This window comes from Lissotriton vulgaris, chromosome 4_1 (assembly GCF_964263255.1).
Source record: "Lissotriton vulgaris chromosome 4_1, aLisVul1.2, whole genome shotgun sequence".
Lineage (NCBI taxonomy): Eukaryota > Metazoa > Chordata > Amphibia > Caudata > Salamandridae > Lissotriton > Lissotriton vulgaris.
The window spans coordinates 550,216,666-550,235,920 of record NC_141691.1 but is presented as its reverse complement, the minus strand read 5'-3'; positions in this window follow the sequence as shown (position 1 = coordinate 550,235,920).

The window sequence follows — 19,255 nt, the reverse complement described above, 5'->3', positions numbered from 1 at the left end:
GGACTCTTTGAATGGCCGTTGCTGAAGGGCTGTGTATAAGGGCTTGTAGTTTACATAGGGCAAAAATGATGGATTTACCTTTACCCTGAATTTTCTTTAAGTGGGTGCCGCACAACCCTGATTCGTGGAAGGAGACCCCTAAGTATAGGTATTTCTGGGTGCTGTCGAGGGTTAAATGGCCGAGACTCCATTTTGCTCTTTGTTTTTTGGGGTAGTGCCCAAAAATGACTATTTTTGATTTAGTCGGGTTTGCTACCAGCCTGTTTTTGTTGTTATATATAGCCAGAGCGGTGAGTGCTTTTTGGAGTCCTGTTTTTGTGTGGTCCAGAATTACGAGGTCATCCGCATACTGCATGAGGTGTATTTTGGTTGCCCCGATCTTTGGTGTTACTAAGGAGGCCCCCAGCAGGGCTGTCTCCATGTCTGCTGTATATAAGTTGAACAAAAGGGGCGCCAACACGTACCCTTGTTTTAAACCGCGATTCGTGGCTATCTTATCCGTTGCGGAGTCGTTTGAAAGTTTGATTCTTACCCATGTGTTTTCATACAGGGATTGTATCGCTCTTAACAGGGAGGGGTCAACGTTCCAGTGGGCCAGCTTTCTCCATAAGATAGTACGGTCTACCCCGTCGAACGCGGCGGAGTAGTCGATGAAACAGGCAAATAAAGGGAGGCTTTTGCGCAGCCGTGCTCGATTGATTAGGTAAGAGAGTGCTGTGATATTATCCACGGTGGAGGACCCAGGTCTGAAACCGGTTTGGCAGAATGGCAGGAGATTTTCTTCGCTTGCCCAGTCTGTAAGGTCTTTCAGGATGGCACTTGCGTAAGCTTTACCCTCGATATCCAACAGGGCGATCATGCGGTAGTTTGTTGGGTCTGATTTGGGCCCTTTTTTGTGAATTTTGGTGCAGGAGCGACCCTCGCCATGAGTCAGGCACGGCCCCCGACAGCCAACAGTCAGAGAATAGGTGGGTCAGGTTTTTAGACCAGAATTTGTTACATGTTATGTTATATGCGGATTTATAACGCGCTCCGTTAGTCAAGACTGTCCTGGCGCGGCGCGAATTCAATATTTGTTTTGAATAAGTGGCCTGGTAGGCCATTGGGGCCCGGTGCGCTGTTTGCTCTGGTTTTTTTAAATATTTTGGACACTAGTGCTTTTCCGGGAGGGAATGTTGTGTTAGTGATTAAGGTCGGGTCCAATTTTTGTGGTGTCATGTTGTGAGGCTTGGTGGTTGATCCTTCTTCCTTGTAAAGCGCTTTTACATGGCAGACCCTGACAGATGCCTCAAGGGAGTTTTCTCTATGATTTGTGCCTCGACCGAGGTGACTAATATAACTCCAGAACTCTTGTGTTTTTCCAGGGCTCAATAGATCGAAGATTTTCAGCCACTGTGCCTCGCAATGGTTGCGCTTTGCAGCCCACACTTTTGTGGAGTGGCTCTTTGCGGCCTCTTGCAGTTGGATTTTGTTTTTGATTGTGCGCTTCTTACTGTAGGCTTTACGTTTTTTGTTTAAGTCCTTTGCACTGGTTTTAATTTCTGCGTTGAATCCGAGTTTGGTAGGAGGGTGCCAGCGGATTGCCCTTGGTTTGTCTCCACCTCCCCTAAGTTCTGCCGCTAGGGTCAAGGTGATTCCTTCCCATGTTGCTATTGTCTCCTGGTTGTGTTTGCACGGGGGCCAGCCTGCCCACGTGTTTGCCCAGTTGTTAAAGGTTGCTGTGGCTGCCTCCCCCCATTTTATTCTTCTTGGCAGTTTTGTTAATTCTTGGCCGTCCGATGCCCCCACGCATATCGGCTGATGTCGTGATTGCACCGATAAGTTCATGGTTATTGTTAGGGCAGCGTGATCGCTATCATTACGTTGGTGAACCATGAAGTTTATCATTTTGTCTTGCAGGTTATCGCTCAAGATGATGTAATCGATCGTCGTTTGGTTGTTATAAGTGTGACCGATCGAGGCTCCCGGGGTGTTCTTTAAGAGCAATGTGTGGGCCGTCGCCAGTTTGTGGGAGTTTAAGAAATCATTCAGTGCTTCGGTCCCCCCGCGGGGTTGTTTTTGCTTGGTTGAAACCCCTATGTTATGAATTTGAAGTCGCCTAGGATAATGCAGTCTAATAGTGGATAGCCTAGCAGTAAAGTTTCTAGTTGATTTGCGAGTTTGAGCGAGTTGGATGTATTCTCCTGCGAGTTGTGATAGATATTGATCAGTAGTATTGGTGGGGTTCCGTTGATGGAGTTGGGGAATTTGAGAATACCCGCCTGTAAAGTGTCTGGTAGATTATGTAGTTCCAAAAATTCTATGTTCAAGGCATGTTTTATGTAGACGCACTTTCCCCCTGATGGTCTTCCGAATATGTTGGTCTTTTTAGCCGCTTGACTGTATTCTGCATATCCTCTTAGCGAGAGTGGTTGAGTCAGCCAGGTTTCCTGTGTGCAAATAATGTCTGCTTTCTCCAGGAATTTCACCGCAGCTGGACTTAGTAACAGCTTTTTGAGTCCTGAGACATTCCACGTTAATATTTTTATACTCTCGGTGGATTTCTCTTTTTTCTTCAGATTTTTTTCTCCCTCGCTAGCAGCGTATTGAGGTGTTCGAGCTGAGTTTGCGGGGCGGGCTGTATTAGGAGCTGGGATTTAGTGCAGATGACAGCCAGGACCAGTCGTTGCAGGGGTGTCCCCTGGTTGCGCACAATCGTATTCCTTGGGTAAGGTTTGTTGTGATCTTAATTGGGGTGCCGTCGATTGGGCTGTTATTTATGCAACCTTTGCACCCCTGGAGAACAGACTCAGTTTTTCGCCGATGGGTGGATAGAGCATTTGTGAGTGTAGAGACAACCATGCCCTGTGCCTGATTGTCTGGCTTAGAGTGTAAGATTGATGCTTTTAAAATTAAGGGATATTTTTGGGTCGGCTTTGCCTTTATCTTTATGCCCCAGCTTTCTAGTAATGGTTGTTGACTCCTCAGTGCCTCCGCCAGGTCTGGTCTGGTGAAGGTTAGTTCCGTTGTTTCATTTTTTTCTTCTGCGTCGGGGGGCAGGAAGGAGATGGTTTCGATGTCTTTGGTTTTTGTACCTTCCAATCCCGGCAGGTTTGCGCAGAGTATTAAGAGATTGCTTCGATTCAGGATGTCCCATTTTCCTTGCGAGGTGTATTCTGGGTATAGCAGGATTTTCCGATCCTCTGCATTTGCTTGGCTTGGAATGGCCTCTTTAAGCCAGGATTTGTCCTGGGTTTTGATTAGGGGTGTCATCCTCAAGCCAGGCAGGTGAGAGTTTGTCTGCTGGTTTGGCCCTATTGTCGCTTGGAGTGCTTCCATGGGCGTTGTGCTAGTGGAGCAGTTCTTATTCCGTAGCCTGTCAACTGCTTGCTCCGGTTTGAAAGATATTAGCCCATAGGGGGCGCTCTGAGAGTCTCCGATGGTGGCATTAATAGTTTTTGAGTTATCGGGGGCTATTGCTTCGCTCATTATGAGCTTGATTTGCGCTGGGTTCTCAGAGCTGGTTTGGCAAGGCTCCTGCAGGTTTTGCTTGGCTTCCTCATGGGTGGTTGCCTGTGATTCATGCGCATGTTTTTGTGTTATTGGCGCTGTCGCAGATTGAGAGCCCATGGGCGGCGCTAGCAAGCTTGGGACCTGAACTGAAGTGAAGGTGTGTGAGTTTTCGGGCGATGATCCTGTGGCTTCTTCTATGTGCGAGGGGGCTGCCGGGGTAGGCTGCTTATTCGGTCGTAGCCAATTCTGAATGACGCTGGTGGCGTATGCATTATTTTTCTTCTCCTTGTTGAGTTTTCTTAGTTTTTTCTTGTTTTTCCTTGACAGGTTTTGTAACTCTGGGCTGGACGGCTTGAATTTTGGTTGGTGGTCCTGACTTTCAGCCTTCGTCAGGGTTAATCTTGTGCTGCCAGCAGAGGGCGAGGTCAAGGGTGCTGGCATTTCCGAGCTATTTGGGCAGGGGGTGGGCGGGCTGTTATCCGTGCGGTGTGCCATAGCAGGTCCCTGTGTGAGTGAAAGCATACTCTTCAAATCGTTTTTTTTATTTGCTTCACCCTTGAGGTCCTCTATTATAGGCTAATGTACAGACCATGAATATTGATCAAGATGATCGTTGCATGTTGTATGTAGTATAAGATATGTGTATACAGGAAAACACTTTTCAAAAAAGTTTTCTAAGCAAATGAGGCATCTCTCATCAAACGCTGTAGAGAGAATGAGTAAAATGGGTGGGGTCGTCCAACTGTTACAATGGGAAACGTTATGAAGCAATCAAATGCTTTTTTTTACGGTCATATTGCAATCGTGCACCGGGCGCACAAGGAGGCCGCACCTGACGCGATTTGGAGAAAATATAATTATGATAATAGAAGTTTATTACAGTTCAAAATATATAAATGTTTAAAATATTTTAGATTATCACTTGCTCTCATATACTGTTTAGAGTTATTTATAGTTTTGGGACAGAAAAACCCCGAAGGAATGGCATACTCTGCGCGACACTATACGTCTGTGATGTAACACAGGGCCTGGAAGCGTATACTCATCGCATACGCAATGCGCAGCGGGAGCGACCCCATACGTGCATGACGTAACGCGTGGCTTTGTACTGTGTACCCGTTGGATACCAAAGTAGCAGCTGGGGTTACTTCATGCATATATGATGTTACACGGGACGCAGTGCCACAAACCCGTTGGGTACGAAATGGGCATCATTTACGAGTGGGAGTGCAGCTTTCTAAAAAAGATATATATATACATATTATTTGGGGAAGATATAAAACATTACATCATTTTTAAAGGTAAAAAATAAGTATAATAGAGTTCCAAAATATTAAAAAAAATAATAGAAAAAATATAGGTTTTATAAACATTAAAATACGAAATATAAATGCCAACCCTTCCCTCTTCTTCCTTTTTCAATCCAAATAACAAACTTGAAAGTCCACCACTCAAAATAGATTCATTTATCACTATACTAATTCACCACTAACCCTTTTTGGGTTCTAGATTAGCATACATTTGAGATGTCATCAGTGATGTCATCAGTGATATCACTGACCATGTCATGAGTGATGTATTATGTGACATCATCAGCAGTGCATTGCGGGCACACAAGTTATAGTTAGCTCAACTAACTATAAAAGGCAAATTTCTCTGGTTTTATTTGAGTCAAATGTTCAACTAACTATAACGTACGTGAAACCTATGTTTTTTTTGGTGAATTTCTAAGGTTTTTTAAAATGCTAATTCCTACCTATAACATCTGTAAAACCTATGTTTTTTTCAGTGAATTTCAAAGGTTTTCTAAACATTAATTTCGTATTTTAATGTTTATAAAACCTATATTTTTTCTATTATTTTTTTTAATATTTTGGAACTCTATTATACTTATATAAATTCCTACCCTTGATGATGTGTCTAAGCGCTTTTCAGGGATGGCACACTACTCCAGAATCCAAACAGGATTGAGTTAAATTGAGAAGGACAGCAGAGGGATAGAAGAGGTAGGGTCTAGAAAGTGTTTATGTGATCATCAAAGCAGCCGGAGGAATGTTAGGATGAGTGGATGGGAGGGGGAAGAGTCAGAGAGAAGGGTTTAAAAGGCTTATTTGGGAGATTTGAATACTAAAAGAGGGATAAGATGATTCAAGGAGGAGTGGAGGAGGAAAGAGTCTAAAAAGGGTCATTTTGGGGATCAAAATAGTAGAATGGAGCTTAGAATGAGTCAAATAGTGGAGGTAGAGAATATATTGAGAGAGGAATAGGGTGAGACATAGGGTAGTTCATTGGGGATGCTGAATTAGAAGTAAAGTAATAGATATCAATATAACAAGTACACGTAAGGGAGATATGTATAAAGGAGGTAAGATATGTAAATTTAAGTTGACTTTCAAGTGTTGCTGTACTTTAAGCTAATTAATTTATTCTTGCACATTTTTGTTGTTGTTATAATTCAATAGTGAAGTAATTGTTGATAAATAGTTATGATAAAAATGTACTTATTTATGCAGTGACCTACATTCATATTAAACATAGAATAATATAACCATAAGTGATATGTACATTTAACAAACAGAACTAATGAATATCTATACAGTTATAAAAATAATTATTATACATGTTTACACAAAGGAATACACATATCTAGGAACACATATATAGTCCAAATAAACACTGATATATACAGGGATATGCAGCATATTTATGTTTGAGTATGGTGATTATTTGGGAAAGAGCCAACTCTGGAGTAGTCTTTTGAAGATAAGGTAGTTATCCGTGGATATTATATTTGGGAGTAAAGAGTTCCATAGTTTGGCTGCTTCAAGGATGAGCCACCTATGTTTTTTTTCTTGTCCAATGGAAATTTGAGGCGAGGTGCCAATCTAGAGCAGAGGTTCCTTTGTCGATTGGTTATTTTATTCCTGATGAAGAGCAGTCCTGTTCCATGTATCGCTTTATGTGAAATACAAAACAGCTTGAATGTGGATCTTCTGGCAACCAATAACCAATGTAGGGCCTTCAAGGCAGGGTAGATGTGGTCTTGTGGCTTTATATGCAAGAGTAGTCTGGCTGCCGAGTTGTGAATCCGTTGTAGTCTTTTCATAGTTGTTAAAGATGATCCATGGTAAAGGCTATTGGATTGATGCAACCACTGCAGGGGCCTGTATTCGACCTCCTGGTCACAGGTTCAATTCCCGGCGGGTCCACTCAGCCTTTCATCCATCTGAGGTCGATAAAATGAGTACCATTGAGTTGGGTAACAATAAACATCTGTTATGCAGTGCCAAGATACCCTGGTAGGGGTGAACATGCGCTTTACAAATACAAATGTTATGTTATATTCGAGTTTAGACAGAACAAGAGAGATAGTAGCCTGGACCTTGTGTGGAAATCCCAGGTGGAGGAAGATGCATCAGAGAGTTTTAGTAGTAATGAAGTGTGGAGAAGTGTGGCTCAATGATTAGAGCGGCAGACCCTGATGCAGAGGTCTAGCCTGGGACCAGGGTTCAATTCCCCACCTCAGCGGGTCTTGGGCTCAAAATTCCATGGACCTGATAATTCTCGCCTCTGTGCCTATTCCAATCATGGAGTCCCACTCTGCAACTCTGGGCAATAGCTTGCTTAATCTCCACAACAGCCCCCACAATGCTAAGGATGCCTGGCCTCCACCTTGGGGGTGCCCAGGAGTGGACGCCTCACAGGGAAAGCCAGGATGGGTTTCACAGCAGTATTCGTACAAGCGCCTTGAGACCCTTGCGGGTGAGTAGTGTGCTATACAAGTATCAATTTACATTTAATGAAGCTTGTTCTTGCTAGTTTGTCCGCTTGGGCATTCGTTTACGTCTTGGCGTCCATAGTAATTCAGAGGTTTCTTACTTCCTATGATATTTTAGGCAGTGTTCCCGGATTGTCAGGCCAGGCAGCAAATAGCCCCTAGTAAAGTGGTACTACATGTGCCCAGAGCCTGTAAACTAAACGCTTCTAGTGGGCTCCTAGCACTTATTGTGCCACCCACTTAAGTAGCATTTTAAAACATGTCTTAGGCCTGCCATTGCAGCCTGTTTACAGTTTTAGGCTGCCAATTTGATCCGGTACAATAAAACTTTCTTCAAGCCTACACCTCTCTTTTTAATACAAATGAGTTATGGTAGGCACAAAACAGCCCATAAGGCAGGGTGCAATGTATTTACAAGTTAGGCCTTGTGTTTTTAAGTTCTACATGACCCGTTTTTCACTACTGTGAGGCCTACCTCTTCCATAGGATAATGTTTGGGTTACTTTAGTTTATTTAATAAGTGAAACTGTTTGATTGGGACAGATGGACATGAAATGTTTGCTCTCAAAAAATTAAGGAGGTTGGATTTTAATTCACAATTCAGAAAATGCCACTTTTAGAAAGTTGGCATTTTCTTGTCCTAACCATTTGGTGCCTGTGTCCTGGGTCATATGACTGTGAATAGTTGCAGTTGGCCTTTGTGTATTCCTCCCAGACTATAAGACAAAGAGGGAGGGGCTAGATGCTGGCAAGAAGGGCCGTCCTGCCAGTATCCATGGGTGGTGCTGTTCCCTGGCCCACTTGCATTTCAAAGGGCTGCTTCAGCACACTCACAAAGGAACTTGACACCAGCCTTTTGCCACCGTAGACCACGGATTACCAGAGTGACTCCCAGGTCTAGTTGGCTGGCCTCCTGTATGAAAGCCACACAAAAAGAACAAGCTCCAGAGACCTTGAACCCTGCACCTGGCCTCTACCTGAAGTGAATCCTGACTCTCTAATTGGTGCCCAACCAGTCCTGGACCCTTGGGAATGGTGCTAAAGTTGCTTCTTCAGCCAAACCTGAAATGTCGGACTTAATAAGAAAAAAACTTAAACACAGGAGAACGGGACATAACTGCTTGCCAGTCATACTGAGGTGCTCGCAGGTTGGCCTAGGTTCACAGTAGCTCCCACTATGTTCTTCAAAGCAGCAGCTAATTGTGTTCAGTGGCTCCTTTCAGATGTGGTATCTGGCCTCGTGGAGCCCTCATCGGCTTCAGCCTGCAGCTTTGTCCCGCTGGAGATTTTCGACTTTCGACTTTCAAAAAAGCGACAAAGTCCTTACGTAGAAATCTTCACTGTGACTTCATGCAGGGGCTCTCCGACTACTACGCCTCCTCCTCATACACTGCCTTCTGCTTTGCCCTGTTGAACTTTACCTTCTCATGAACTTTTCTTCAACATTTCTTATAAGTCTTAAAATAAGCAGAGAACGGATCAATCTATTGAGTGCGCTCAATCGCAGTTGGCCATAACATTTGACTATGACCTGGTCTTGCGTGGTAGGCGTTTTGATCCTTACAGCTCTATTTTTCACTAAAAATTTTACAAATACATAGCTTGATTTTACTAGTTTGAGTTAATTCCCTTTGGTCTCATTTTATTTATCTTGTTGTCTATTTTTCGAAATTTATGTGAGATTCTTCTTGTATTGTGTTTTCACGTCATTACTGTTTGTGCATTGTATACATACTTAACACAGTGCCCATAAGTTAACCCTGACTGCTTTTGTGCCAAGCTACCAGAGGAATAAGCCCAAATTAATTTAGTGACTTTTGTGGTTCAACTTGGCAAGGATTGTGGGGCAAATCAACAAGAGTCAGCGTTAATTACCGCTGACCGCTCTTAGCGCGTTTTTTGTTAACGCCGGCTGGAATTTATCGCCAAGCTTGCGCTGTATTAACAACGCAGAGCGAAATGGCAATATAAATTCTAGCGATAACGGGGAAATAGCTGGTGTTTCAGTGATGTTCCCTGCAAAATGGCGATATGCTTGATGATACGACCCTGTAGTTGTGACACAATAATCCACCTCCCATGTTACACATACATTAGTCAGGATTTTCGCAGACGTTCGGTTTTGGCAAAAACGTCTGCTAAAATGCTGTGGGCCGCCTTGTAAATATTGCGATGTGCACTTAGCGATATTTTACAAGTTCCCCTGTGTGAGGTACGCCCAGTGACGCCCACTTTGCATCTCAGTAGAGATGCAGAGTGAAGCGCCGGGGAAAAGGCTGCTAACATGCCCTAATGCATGTTAGCATCCTCTTGTAGATAGGGCGATATTATCTCCACTTTTTTTACTTTTAAAGCCAAAAAAGTGGAGATAAGTCTTCACCCCCTCAAGCAAAAACCCTATTTCTTACGCCTTCCGTTTTGAATTTTCTGCTTTTATAGTTCCTCTTTAATTTCTTTGCTTTTCCTCTTTTTTATTACATTGTTTCTTTTTTAAAAAATATATATTTATTTGGTTTTGTCACATACATAAAAGAGCATCAACCCCCCCCCCCTCCCCTTTTGGTCAGGCAGGTACAGATAAAGGAAAATTAATACAGAATCAAACTATAAAATAGCATACTTCATCAATTTAGTCAATTTTTTCCAAAAAACAATACACGCTATACAGTTAATACTTAACAACAAAACGTCTAGTGTCACATAGAGTTAGTTCTTGTATTTCATACATCGTTGCTTTGGGCTTGGCACCATTCTAATAGCGGGGCACACATTTTTAACCCTTGTTTACGTTTTCTTTTGCCCTTCCCCTTATATAAAGCAATTTCATGTCTATAGGTGGCCAACAGCCTCGCAAGCCATTGTTGAAATGAAGGCGGCAGTTCATCTAACCATGCTGATGTAATACAGATCCTTAGAATTGCCATAGCAATAAACAAAAATTCGGCGCCTACCCCGTGGAGACTAGGATCCGTTACACCTAAAAGGATCATTTCTTCTGTTAGACTGATAGATTTTTTCATAATACTAGACACAAATCTCTCAATCTCTTGTTTCAATAGAATCAGGCCATCACAGGTGGCAAATATATGTACACAATCTGCATTGAAAATTTGACATCTAGGGCAGCAAGTCCCTTTGCCAGATCCCCATTTAGCAATTTTATCTGGAGTGTAATATAACATAAAACATGTTTTGTAAAATTGCGCCTGCAATTTGGTGGACATAAGGCAGGATTGTGACATTTCAAAGGTTCTGTTAAACTCTTCAGGGGATATACCGATTTTATCATGCCACTTTTGGGCATTTTTTTCTAGATCATCGGGGAATATCATATTTAGGAGAGCATATATTTCCCCAATTTAATTGTTCTTACTGGAGGCTAATTTTTCAAAAAGTTCAAATTTTTTGGCGATAATCCCTCCTGCGGTTCTTCTGTTGATGTAATCTCGAAATTGCAGGTATCTAATGAAGTCCCGCCTGTCAATTTGAAATTTCCCTCTAAGTTCTTCAAACCAAAGTAGCCCCGTGGAGGAGCCTAGACTCTCAAAATGTGTTATACCCACCGCTTCCCATTTCTTCATGCAGTAATCTCTAAATATTTCAGGCAGATCAAGGTTATCTTTAAACATTGTATAATACGAAACACGCCCAATGCCCATCATTTTCCTATTTTTTTTCAGGATCTTGTATCCATTTAGGAAGGTCTTAAATTTGACTCTCTTATGGTAACTATCATACAGGTGACGCCAAAGATATCCTATATTTTGATTGCCTATAATTAATTCATATATAGAAGGCTGACCTTCCCCGGGTCTTTCCTCAACCCTGCCAATTTGAGACAGTTCCTGACTATTAAGTAATACAACGGCCCAGTAGTAGGCTCTCAAGTTTGGAAGGGCAAGCCCACCCCGTTCTTTTGGTGATGTGAGGAGTTTATAAGCACGTCAGGGTTGCGTGTAGGCCCATATGAATCTGGAGAAAGTACGTTCCATACTTTTTAGGAAGTAATCGGGAAATTCCAGACAGATGGCTCTGAATAAGTAGAGACGTTTTGGAAAGAAGACCATCTTCAGGGCATTAGCTCTGCCTATCAGAGACAGATGTAGATTATCAAGTTTGTGCAGATCTTTTTGCATAGACTTCAATATCGGGTTTACATTAATTTCCACCAGGTCTTCTAGTTTGGAGGTGATAGAGATCCCCAGATAGGTTGCGTTGTTTACAACCTGTGGATCTTCTATGTCAATTTTATCGTTAACCACAATCTCATTTTTTCCCTGGTTAAGTGCGTATCCCGAGATTTTACCAAATTCTATAGCCTTCCTCGTAATAGCGACCATAGCTGTTTCTGGGTTGGTGGTAACAATAGCTATAGCGTCAGCGTAGGCTAGGGTTTTGATGGCAGGATTTTGTCACTTAATTGGCTCTATCGCTCTGTTTTTTTCCAGCCTCTGAATAAATGGGTCAAGATAAAGAGCAAAGAGCAGAGGAGAACATGGGCAGCCCTGCCTAGTTCCTCGGGTTATACTAAATTCTTTAGTAAGGCTACCGTTCACCAATACCATAGCTGCCGGTTTAACATATTAGCTGTTGTATTGCTTGAATGTACCCTCTGGGAATACCGACCTGGGTCAGGCAGACCATAAAAACTGCCAGGAGGCCCTATCAAAGGCTTTCTAATCTAAGAGCACCAAAGCCATAGGGTCTCCTGCAATTTTTGAATGATCAAATAGCGTGATCACTCTATGGATATGGTTAACCGTTGATCTTCCTAGCACAAATCTGTGTTGGTAATTAGCAATAACCTTGTGGATGATAGGGGCTGTTCGGTTTGCAAGCAGTTTGGAATATATTTTCGAGTCGAGTCTGCATTTATAAGAGTGGTAGGTCTATAAGACCCTAATTGCTCTGGAGGTTTTTTTGGGGGCGGGGGGGGGAAGTATTATTATTTTTGACCGAGCCCATAAATTAGGTGGATGTCCCCCTTTAAAGATATACTTAAATAGCTCCAGTAATATACCTTTCAGTTCATCTAGGAAAGTAAAAAAGAATACTGAAGGTAAACTGTCTAGCCCTGTTGCTTTCCCCTTTGGTAGGTTTTTTATTATTGTTGTTATCTCCTCTATGTTAGGGCATTCTTCTAGCATTGCATGATCTAATTCACAGAACCTAGCTGGGCTATCATATTCTAGATATTCCTCAATTTTTGTTAGAGTTACCTCCCCCCGCGTCACTATAGAGAAAGCTATAAAATCGCACAAATGCTTCCCTGATTGACTTTGGGACGGTAACTGCGCCTTTCTCAGGGTCGATTATCTCTTGAATCATATTAGCAGACAACTGTTGGCGCATACGGACTGCTAGTTGGTGGCCAACCAGTTCATTCACCTCATAAACCATCTCTTTGTTTGCCATGGCCTTTTTTACAGCTTTAGCGGTTAGAATATCCATAATAGCTGCCCTAGCAAGGGCCACTTGATTCTGTTTTCTTTCTATCTCGTCAAGACCTTGGTCACCGCTAGTGGCCCGTATTAGTCCTTCCTCTGCATGTCTAAGTTCCTCCTGTAATTCACTCATCTTTTTTTTGCTGTATGTACTGTTCACTTTTAATGAGTATTGCAATGTTTCTCTCCGGATCCCAGCCTTTAGGGCATCCCATACTACATTGATCGAAGCACTTCCCAGATTGTCTTTTAAAAAAATAGGGATCCATTCCCGCATGTGTGGACAGTACATGGGGTCAGATAACAAGGATTTTTCAAATGTCCATGATCTGGGTGGAGCCGGATTTTGGCCCCTATCTAGCATACCCAGGGGTTATGGTCCGAGAGGACTCTAGGCAACTTGTTTATTATGCTCTTATTTTTCAGTGAATTTGTTAGTAAGAAGAAATCTATTCTAACATGTGTGCAATGCGGGTTCGAGAAAAAGGTATAGCCCGGATCGTTAGGATGAGAACTTTGCCATCCATCTATGAGCCCATGTACACAGCACAGATGTTTTATTGCATTAAACACCTTGGGTTTACAACCTTTATAAATCCATTCATCCTTCATGGACCAGTCCCAAGGAAGATTTATGTTAAAATCCCCACAAATCACCAGTGGTAGTGGCCAGTGTGCACGCTCGTTAGACATTTCATTGAAAAGAGAGGGGTCGTCACTGTTGCTGCCGTGGATGGCACGAATTGTCATTTTCTGCCCCTGCATATCTTGGCACTCTGTAATTGCCCATCACCCAAATTTATCTGTTTTACTGCGTGAAAATGTGTGGCCTGGGCCTTTGGCGAGAATAGCCACCCCCGTACCCGAGCCCCTTGAGTTGTTGCGCACACCAGTTTATACCCTAGGGTTTTTAAGAGATGTGTTTCTGAGCCCTCAATGTGAGTTTCCTGCAGGCAAACTATGTTGGCCCCCATCGATTGTAATCCTATAGATACATTGTGTTGCTTTCTTATGTCATTTAGCTCACAGATATTTAATGATACAACCTTTAAAGCCACTATACCTTTAGCTTCTGATTGTCCAATCCATAACCCTGGAATCCATCTATGGCCCCTTTTTTTGTTGTGTGTCTCTGATACTTCTGTATGCATGAATATTCCTGCCTGACTTGTTCAAACTTTGCATCTATATTAAGTGCCTGCCTGGCCCTCACCCCTCCCCTACCCTTCCCCCCCTCTTCCCTCTACCCTCCCCACCCCCACCTACTCTAAGCCCACCCCTTACCACCCATTGAGGCGTCCTGGATCCAAGGGAACCCAGGTGTCGGTGTCCGTATAGTCAGCGCGCCTCCGCTCGCCCCGTGTCCTAACCATGTGTGAAGGCAATGTAACAAGAGGAGGGGGGTCATATGTGTGAATAAGCGTTTCTCTACACTTTCGCACATAACCATATAATACATCATATCTTGATTACCAGTCTTGAACATTCCCCCCCCTCCTTAGTTCCGGATTGTGCCCCATCCTTTTCTGGTTTGTACTTCTAGTCTGGGTTTCGTTTTCCTGTCTCAGAGATTTCTTTTAAGCAGGCCTATGCCTGGACTTCACTTGTAAAGCTTTTTGTTGTTCCCTTAAAGACTATTTTTAGTCTGAGCTAGGTTTTGCAAAAAAACTGTCACACCAATTTGCTCGAAGGGAATGAATAGTTATCTCATTCTCCACCTTCATTCTACTTCGTTCTACAGTAGCATGGGCATAGTCTGGTCGAGCAAAGAACATGAAGTCTTTGTGTTCCCTCTTGCTTGTAGGCCGAGCAAGGTCGTAAATAGCTTCTCGCAAGAGGAAGTTCCCGAAGTGAACCAGCATTGCCCTTCGATATTGAGGTGGCTTGTGAGATCGTTTTGGTAGCGTTAGGGGGAAGCGGTGAGCGCGTTGTATTTCTCTGTCCATTTCCCAAGATTGTAGTTCCGGGAAGACTGATTTAAGGAGGTTAGTCATGAAACCCCTTGGGTCGTTCCTCTCTGCGCCTTCGGGAATTCCAAGAAAACGCAAGTTATTTCTTCTGGCTCTATTTTCTTGGTCTTCGACTTTTAACATTAAATCTTTTATAATTCCCTCCTGCGCTTTTTCCTGAGTTTGAAGGTTGGCGACATCTTTTTCCAGATTTTCAGTACGTGATTCTACTGAAGCCATTCTATCTGAGATCTCTTAGCAGGTATTGCCCACTTTTTTGATAGCTTCTTGCAGTTTTTGGATGGCTGCATGGTTCCCCTGACTGTCCAGTTTGACATCTTTGTGGAAGTTCTTAATGGAGCTTAGCACTTCACTCAGCGAGGGCTGTGCAAACTTTCCAGAGCCGCTTGTTCTTCCGTGTTGCTTTTGGCCTCCCCCTTTGGACTCATCCTTGGGTGTACTGATTTTGCTCTAGTTCTCTTGTTGATTTTGGAGTTGAGCTTTTTCGTGTATGTTTGGTTTGTTCTTCGGCTTGTTCTGTGTTGCTCTCTTGATCTGTAGATTCTTCGTATGTTAATTTACATTGTCATTTATGCCTTGTCCTCTTTTTTTCCAGCTTTTTTCTTGGGGTCGTGCCTTACCCAGATTCACTCAATTTCCTTAGATCTGTGAAATCAGATACCTCCGGGGTTGATGCATCTGGTTTTTGGCCTTCACTTCAAAATATCTGATATATACTCAGCTCTGGAACTACAAAAATCACTTATGAGTGGGCCCCCCTCTCTAGGGCCTATAGACCCCGCTCCGACAGTATCATCTCTCTCGAGTACCTTAGACTCCTTTCCCCCTCTCTCCGTGAACACGCTTGATTGTCTACTCAATAAGACCAAGTCTGGCTCTCCTCTGGATGTATGTCCCCTGAGGATCCTTAAACAGTGCAGGGAATCCCTCCTGCCTCCTCTGGTGGACATCATGAACAGAGCCATAAGAGAAGGGATCTTTCCCACTCAGTGAAAAAGAGCGGTTGTAAAACCCCTCCTAAAAAAGGCCTCCCTGGATCCATCGGTCTTAAAAAATTTCCGGCCAATCTCCCTACTCTCTGCCCCAGCAAAGATGCTAGAGGCGCACCTCAACTCGCACCTTGCCGCTTTCATTGAAAGCTCGGAATGCCTCGATTTATCCCAACACGGCTTCAGGAGGGATCACAGCACTGAGTCAGCCCTCACCATTGTGTTGGATAACATACGCACACGGGTTGATGAGGGCCAGACCACCCTCCTGATCCTCCTCTATCTGACAACGGCTTTCGATACCCTCTCTCCCCCAGTACTAACAACTCGGCTGAGGGAGATTGGGGTGCGTGGAGCAGCCCTGGATCTTCTGACGTCTTTTCTCACCCACCGAGTACAAAGAGTGAAGCTGGGGGAGTATCTATCTCCATCCCTCCCTGTGCAATGTGGGGTCCCTCAGGGGTCGGCTTTAAGCCCGACCCTATTTAACATTTATGTGACCCCACTTGCCAGGCTTATTAGATCTTATGGGATGGAGATAGTTTCATACGCAGACAACACCCAGATCCTTGTCTCTCTCTCCCATGCTAGAGCCCCGACTGTCTCCAATTTTAGATCCTGTATGGAGGCGGTCGGTAAATGGATGATCACAAACTTGCTTAAACTAAATGGAGAGAAGACAGAGGTGATGGTGTTCGGAGGGAAAGAGGAAATATGGTCTTCCAGCTGGTGGCCAGACTCACTAGGAGCCTGTCCCACCCCCACCGCCTCCGCCAAAAACTTGGGGGTCATGATAGACCCTGCCCTTGACATGAGCAAGCAGGTCAGCCGTACCATCTCTACCTGCTGGGGCATTATCCATATCCTGAGAAGGATTAGGAACTACCTCTCCCTTCAGGCCAGGAAACAACTAGCAGTTGCCCTTATAGGCTCAAGAATAGACTACTGCAATGCGCTGTATGCGGGCCTGAAAAAGAGCCTACTGCAGCGCCTGCAGGTAGTCCAAAATGCCGCTGCCAGGTTCGTCCTGGACCTTCCCAAGCGCTCCTCAGCCACAGCGGCCAGAAAGCTGCTACACTGGCTCCCTGTTGAGGCACGGATCCATTTTAAGACCGTATGCCTGACATACAAGGCTCTGGCCAGAAATAGTCCCTCTGGTCTAGGTTCTATCCTGTCCCGCTATTCCCCCACTAGGAATTTACGGTCCTCCGGCAGACTCCTGTTAGTGACCCCCCGTTTCAGGAGAGCGAAATTGGGTGGCAGGGCCTTCTCCACCTTGGCCCCTACGTGGTGGAATGCTCTCCCCCTGGAAATCAGATCACTGCCCACCCTTCAGGCTTTTAAAAGGGCCCTGAAAACTCACCTTTTTACGCAAGCATACCTGTAGCGATGTAGCGAATCTCTTTTTGAGTTATTCTGTTAGGCGCCTTGATACCTTCGGGTTATTGTCTGCGCATTATAAATTTTACTCATTCATTCATTCATTCACTTGTTTCGCTTGCCTCGCTAGGAGTGGATATACTTGTTTCATATATATCTGAGTCTGATTCCTCAGAGAGTGCTTCAGTTCCAGATTGTAGCATTTTCCCAAGGGGAGAGATTTGTATTGTGGGAGAAGAGTGATCGTGTCTTGACATTCCTGTTAAATACTTTGGCATATGCTCCCTTTTCTCGATTGTGGTTGTTGCTGCGCTAGCCACTTCGTTTCCCGGAATGAGATCTGAGATCTGGTTTCCTGGATCTGGAGCCGGAGCAGCCGGAGCAGTCTTTATCCCCATATTGGGCTGTTCTGTAGGTGCAGCAAGGTCAGCACGATTGGTTCCGCTGGCTTCACCATTTTCGTTCCTTTGGTCATCCAGAATAGCCCATTGTTTTTCAGTTTTAGCGGAGTTACTCAACACCTCCTTGGGCAGTGGGCTAAATATAATAGAGATCCTAGGCTGAGATTCTGCCAGCAGCCCGGTGGTTTTGGCGGCTGCCTTCAAATTTTTGATTGCTAGTAATCTCTTTGCCTTCTTAGCCATTAGTTCCAAATTATCATTATCTTTTATATCCTTCCCCTTCTCCTTCTTCTTCCCTTTCTCCTTCCCTTTCACTTTTTCCTTTTCCATGTTCTTTTCAGTGTTTTTATTTTTATGTTTATTTTTGGTTTTCTTGTGGTCTTCATTTCTTTCAACATTTTTATCTGTCTACTCCTTTTTTCTCCCTTTCCCTCTCTTTTTCTTGATCTTTATTTTCTTTAGCTCTGGTTTCAGGTCGTCTCTGCGTGCCCTTTGTTCTCTGCAAACTGTGTGCATTTTGTGTGCTTTGTGTGCTCTCAAGGCTCTCGATGGTCTGAATCTCTTGTGCGCCTTGTATTTCTGGTGCTTCTTATTGTGTTGGTTGTAGTAGGTTTTGATAGTTTAGTTGCCCCCCTGGTCCCGTGTATCCTGCCATTCCTTGTTCCTGTCTTTGCTTTGCTGTTGCTTGTAGCTTTGCTAGTCTTATTACTTTAGCTACCTTTACAGCTATTTGGGCTCTTTTGACCGCTCGTAGCTGAAGTCTACCACCGAGTGATTTGTGCTTTTTACAGCCTTCCTGCCTGTTCGCTGACCTAAGGGGTCAAGAAGATAAAGAAACCGCGTGTGAGGGTGTTCGTCAGCAAGGGCTGGGACTGCGAGACCCAGGCTGCAGCGCAGGACCACCAGAGCGCACCTGGAGTCTCTTCCCGCCCTTGCTCCTTACTGATTGGCTGTCTGCATCAGAGTGGCCTGTGATTGGCTGCCCACCACCTCAACAGCTCGCGGCCCCCGCTTCGCGGGTGCCGCTCGTAGCTGAAGTCTACCACCGAGTGATTTGTGCTTTTTACAGCCTTCCTGCCTGTTCGCTGACCTAAGGGGTCAAGAAGATAAAGAAACCGCGTGTGAGGCTGTTCGTCAGCAAGGGCTGGGACTGCGAGACCCAGGCTGCAGCGCAGGACCACCAGAGCGCACCTGGAGTCTCTTCCCGCCCTTGCTCCTTACTGATTGGCTGTCTGCATCAGAGTGGCCTGTGATTGGCTGCCCACCACCTCAACAGCTCGCGGCCCCCGCTTCGCGGGTGCCGCTCGTAGCTGAAGTCTACCACCGAGTGATTTGTGCTTTTTATAGCCTTCCTGCCTGTTCGCTGACCTAAGGGGTCAAGAAAATAAAGAAACCGCGTGTGAGGCTGTTCGTCAGCAAGGGCTGGGACTGCGAGACCCAGGCTGCAGCGCAGGACCACCAGAGCGCACCTGGAGTCTCTTCCCGCCCCTTGCTCCTTCAATAAATATATCCTGCAGACGCACAGCGGGACGCGTGCGGGACGCCGGGCTAAGCCCGGGCAAAGGGCGGGCCGTCTGTGGCCGTCCGGGGACGCCCGAGGACGGGACGGGCCACCCCTCTTTAATCTTGCCCACCTGTACAGTAACCCACTACTTCAAGGTAAGAAATCAGAGCAATCTCAAATTACCTACAACTAACAATTGAAATAATAACTGTTCGCACGTGACAACTTACATAAAAAACATCAATAAGATTAACAAATGGGCTTCAAAAAACTACGCTCCCGTACAATCTTTATGAA